Below are 6,230 nucleotides of genomic sequence, written 5' to 3'. Positions count from 1 at the left end.
AGCCTAGTGTTGCATTATGGTATATATGGTGTTATTGGTATTAATATATGATATGTGATTATGTGGCTATGTGTGTACTTTCGTAATTTAAAAGTGAATATATAATTAGGTGCATATAGGCCTAAGTGTCATTCGTGTTTAATTTCGGGTTGTAAATAGGTTAAGTTAGTGAGAATATATTATAATGAGGATTATTATTTATGTAGGATCTCGAGACGAGGGAAAACTTGCCATAAAGGTCGAGTGAAGCTCCAGTTGCTCCTACCAGTCAGACCAGACTAGCCTTTCTCAAGGCAAGTGATTCAACTTGACCTTCGTATTTACTATAAACAGTTCATATATATTGATGCAATTATCCTGAGTCATTTGATATATTTTAAATCAAGCGTATCTTTCGTTTATCTTTGAATTATATAGAAATGCCATGAACCCTCGAGTATGTATTGCAAGTAGTTCAAAAGCCTTTTCATGATAGTTAAATGCCATGATAAAATGAAGAGTTGATATATTACTTGATTGATCCTCTTGATTAACATGCTGATGATTCCTAAGTATTGATATCTCATCCTGATACTTGAATCCCTATAGAACCTTACCTTGAACCCTGAAAGTCAGAAACTTATCAAAGTGATCCCTCATTGATTGATACCCCTCTTTCTTATACTAAAGCTTGACAACTTTGATATATCCTGAGCTAAAGAATCATTTCTTCATACCTTAACACCCATAGTATTCATGAAACTTATCTTCTTGATGATCCAACACATGTACCTTGACGAGAAACCATTGCTTTAAGCCTAGTTTGGCATTACCCCTTTATATTATCCATTAGTCTCACTAAATTTTCCTTTCCAAGTTCTGACATATGAAAACCTTTTGGTTACCCTAATAGAGTAAAATTTTGTAAATCATGGCCCTGAGATTTAGTACCATATTTCCCATGTTTCGAGTTGATCTATAATCCCTTGATAAAAATGTTTACTGTAAAAAGAGATTTTGTTATAATTCGGCATCAGTTTTTGAAATAAATAAAATGTGGGTTTTCAGTCCCAAAGGGGGATAAATGTTTTCCTTGAATAGTGGATCTGGACTGAGACGCGAGTCCTTTCCACACTTATATTAGGCTTAAAAGTTGCCTAGGGATTCCTGTTGATGTTTTAGAACCCAGCGAGGTTCGGGATTACTTCGCGGCTGATCACCAATTGTAATCCGTAGCGTCATAAAATGATTTTGATTAAGACATGATTTTGAAATTGCTTTGATACAAGTAAAAATGATGCCATTACCCAATGTTTTATCTCTCGTTATCTCAGATTATGTCTTCCCATTGACATTCTTTAATTTATATCTCGATTTATGTTTTGTATCGTACTGTTAGCACTAGTTGAACATTTGGCTCACTCCTTGCTTTACCCTGATATTACAGCTAGCAGCTATGGTTAGATTCAAGCAGACTGTCCGTAAGACCTGTGATGCTGATGCTTATGTTCGAGCTCAGGTAGAATAAGTAATAATAGTTTGTGTGAGGACTCGGTACTTTTAATCAGATATAATAGTTGGTAGTGTTGGGCTGTTCCAAACCCTAAACTGTAAGATCTTGGAGTTGGTTGTGTATTCTTCTTTTAAAAATGTTGTAATAGTTATATTTAATTTGCTGTTTAAGTTGGGGGCGTGACAGGTTTTGGTATCAGAGCTACGGTTTAGAGTCCCTGGACAGCCCAAATAGGTTATAGGATATGTGTGTAGGTTATAGATAATATGCGAGAGAGTAGGTTAAGTAAATTATTATTAATACTCCTCTTATTGGTTGTCAGCAAAGGGTGCATTCCTCGTCATCCTCTGGATCGGACGACACTATTGCTTTCTCAGTGTATGCTGAGTTGAGGCGCGAGTTCGACATGGTTCAGGGCAAGTACGACCGACTGATAGACCGACTGAAGAACGTGTATCCGGACAGCCGAAACTACGAAGGGAAGCCCAAGGAGAAGATGACTGTGAGACTTGAGACCTTGGTTCAGTACGTCAACCCTAAGCTTGAGGAGATGCCGGCGCACCGGGACCGTACCAGCCAGTATGTCATTCAGATGGTGGCGGATGAGCTCCAGAGCATTGTGAAGACGCTTCGAGAGGAAAAGACTACCAAGCCCCGTTCAGATGGAGTGGAGCCTTAGTTCTTTCCATTTACCTTTCATGTTGTTGTACTATCAGACTCTATGGAATCCCCAGTTGTTTCCGTTGTTTCCTTTAAATAAGCCTGTTATTCCTAGAATCAGACTTTGTCCCAATCCTATGTATTGTGACCTTTAAAATTTCAATAATTATGTTTAATTGTTGCATTTGCTCTCAACTGTTATTTTACATTTTTATCATCATATCTGCTTAATTTGGAAACTTGACCCCATATGTAAATGAGAATGCCATGCGATACCCTCGAATCATTTTATCATTCATATCTGTTTTGACACAACTCTTATTTTAGAATCATGCCTCCCAAAAAGAAGAACCCAACAACCACATCCACCACAGACCCAAACATTCTTCGACTACTGGAAACTTTGCAACAGCAGACCAATGCTATAGCTCAACAACAACTAACTCTTCAATAACGAATTGAAAACCAAGATAACCGTGAACCACACCAACCCCCTGAACCACCAGTACTACCTAGACAAATTGTCACTTTCAAGGCTTTTCAGAATGTGAATCCACCTGCATTTCATGATACCACTGATCCAGTGATAGTTAACACATGGATCAAGGAGATGGAAAGGGCTTTTGAGTTGGTACAGTTAGGAGACGATCAGAAGACGATGTATGCTACTTACTTCTTGAAGGGAGAAGTCATCTATTGGTGGGAGTCGGTAAAAGCTATGGAAGTCACTCAGCAGGTTTCTTGGGAGAGATTTAAGAAGTTATTTCTGGACAAGTATTACCCTAAGTACATGCAGAATCAGATGGAGCTAAAATTTCTTGAGTTGAAGCAAGGGAACATGACTGTACTGGAGTATGAGAAGAAGTTTACTGAATTGTCAATGTTTGTGATGAAGTATACCAGCACTAAGGAGGAAAAAGCAAAGAAATTTCAGCAAGGATTGGAGCCTTGGATCAGAGATAGGGTGGCTATGTTTGAGCTTGAAACTTATGCGGGAGTAGTACAGAAAGCTGCTCTGTTTGAGAATAATGGGATGCAGTCAAGGAAAGAGAGGGATAACAAGAAGAGGAAGGTTCCATTTTATGGAGAAAAGTCTGAAGCCGGAAGTTCACAAGATCGGAATGTAAAGAGGATTGGTTTCCAGAAGGGCGGAAATTTTCAAAAGAAAGGAAATTTGGGTAAAAGGCAAGAATCGAAGGGGAACAATCAGGCAAGCCAAGGGCAAGTTGGAGAAAACAGGTTCCAGAGGCCAGAATGCAAGCACTGCGGAAGAAGGCACCCCGGAGTGTGTAATAAGCTGAGCATGACATGTTATAGGTGCAATCAGAAGGGACATTTGGCAAATGAGTGCAAGATACCGAAGCCAGGAGTTACGTGTTACAAGTGTGGGAAGACTGGACACATAGCTAGGGAGTGCAAGGCAACCGGACCAGTCAAAGCTTTAATGAACGTGGCAAGTACCAGTGCAAGTGTGCCAGCTGAGGTATTGGCATTACCTCCACCACCTACACCAACCCCGCAAGCAACAGCAAGGACATTTGATTTAAAGATGAAGGATGTTGTACAGAATCGGAGGTGATAACAGTTACACTTTTACTCAATAATGTCAAAGCTAAAGTATTGATTGATTCGGGAGCAACAAGATCTTTCATATCAGAATCTTTTGTTGATAAGCTCCAATGTGATAAAATGGTTATGAGTGAGGTAGTAAATGTGGTAATTGCGAACCAAGAGAAGATTCCTGTGAATCAATTTTGTCCAAAGTGTGAGATTGATATTTCGGGGTATAAGTTTTCAGCCGACTTGATACTCTTTAAGTTGGGAGAGTTTGACATAATTTTAGGAACGGATTGGTTAGGAGAGAATAACGCTCAAATTAATTGTAAGACCAAGAGAGTGTATTTAAAGACGAAGAGTGGAGAGAAGGTAGTATTTAAGGGGCAGAGGCAAGAGCAACTATTTCTTACAATTGTTCAGGCTAAGAAGCTACTTAGAAAAGGTTGTGAGTCGTTCCTAGCTTCTGTAATAGATTCGGAAAAAGGTAGCCCCGGCATGGAAGATATCCCTGTAGTTAACGAGTTCCCGGATGTGTTTCCCGATGAACTACCAGGCTTACCACCAGATCGACAAATCGAGTTCGAGATCAACCTTGCTCCAGGAACGGAACCAGTTTCAAAGGCCCCATATAGGATGGCACCAGCAGAAATGAAAGAGTTGGCGAGCCAGCTACAAGAATTGTTGGATAAGGGAGTGATACGGCCAAGTGCGTCGCCATGGGGAGCACCTATTCCATTTGTAAAGAAGAAAGATGGGAGTATGCGTTTATGCATAGATTATCGGGAGTTGAATAAGGTAACGATCAAGAACCGCTACCCGCTACCAAGGATAGATGACCTTTTTGATCAGTTGAAGGGAGCAAAATGCTTTTCGAAGATTGATTTGAGATCGGGATACCATCAATTAAAGATCAAAGAAGAAGATGTTCCCAAGACCGCATTCAGGACCAGATATGGGCATTATGAATTCCTAGTAATGTCGTTTGGTTTAACCAACGCTCCGGCCGCATTTATAGATCTAATGAATCGAGTATTTAAGAAGTATTTGGACAAATTTATCGTGGTATTTATTGATGACATCCTTATTTATTCTAAGTCGGAAGAAGAACATAAGCAACACCTCTGGATAGCATTGGAGATACTCCGGCAAGAGAAGTTGTATGCCAAGTTTACCAAATGTGAGTTTTGGTTAAAGGAAGTTCAATTTTTGGGGCATGTCATTGGAAATGAAGGAGTTAAAGTGGATCCGGCAAAGATTGAGGCCGTTATTAGTTGGGAGAGGCCAAAGACTCCTACAGAAGTGCGAAGTTTTCTAGGATTGGCAGGATACTACAGAAGGTTTGTCAAGGATTTTTCGAAGATCGCCACGCCATTGACCAAGTTAACCAGAAAGAATCAAAAGTTTGAATGGAGTGCAGAATGTGAAGATAGCTTTCAAGAGTTGAAGCAGAAGTTGGTAACAGCTCCGGTGTTGGTACTTCTAGATGATCAAGGGAACTTTGTAATATTCAGCGACGCTTCACATAAGGGTTTGGGTTGTGTGTTGATGCAACACAGTAAAGTGATCGCATATGCGTCAAGACAGTTGAAACCGCATGAGTTAAAGTGCCCGACGCATGACTTAGAACTAGCCGCCATAGTGTTCGTACTTAAGATTTGAAGACATTACCTCTACGGAGAGAAGTGTGAAATCTACACGGATCACAAGAGTTTAAAGTACATTTTTACTCAGAAAGAGCTCAATATGAGGCAGAGGAGATGGCTGGAATTGATCAAGGACTATGACTGTTCGATAAATTACCATCTTGGAAAGGCGAATGTAGTGGCCGATGCTCTGAGTAGGAAGGAGAGACTGAATATGATGATAACATCAAAAGAGTTATCTGAAGAAATCGAGAGATTTGAACTGGAACTTTATGCTTGCGGAAAAGTTGTGGAAGTTTGTCGTGCAATGACCTTTCAGCCAATACTAGTGGAAAAGATAAAGAAGTGTCAAGAAGAAGTAATGGAGAAAGAGAAGAATTAGTTATCTGGAGAGGAGATTAATACTCAAAGGGATGAGCAAGGGATACTAAGGTTTTCATCCAGAATATGGATTCCTCATGTACCTGAATTAAAGAATGAGATCCTCCATGAAGCCCATAATTCGAAATTTTCAATCCACCCGGGAAGCACCAAGATGTATCGAGACTTAAAGAAGAACTTTTGGTGGCCAAATATGAAGCGAGACGTGATAGAATAGGTTGCGAAGTGCTATACTTGTCAGAAAGTGAAGGCAGAACATCAACGACCAAGCGGATTAATTCAGCCCATGAAGATTCTAGAATGGAAATGGGAAAATATCGCAATGGACTTTATAGTAGGACTACCGCGAACGAAATCCGGACATGACGCAATATGGGTTATAATTGATCGTCTTACGAAGTCGGCGCATTTCCTTCCAATAAATGAGAAGTCGTCACTGGACAAGTTGGTTCATCTGTATGTGCACGAAATTATACTAAGGCATGGAGTACCCGTAT

Source organism: Apium graveolens, chromosome 5 (assembly GCF_009905375.1).
Source record: "Apium graveolens cultivar Ventura chromosome 5, ASM990537v1, whole genome shotgun sequence".
Classification (NCBI taxonomy): Eukaryota; Viridiplantae; Streptophyta; class Magnoliopsida; order Apiales; family Apiaceae; genus Apium; species Apium graveolens.
The sequence above is the reverse complement of the archived record's forward strand: the minus strand, read 5'-3'. Positions refer to the sequence as shown.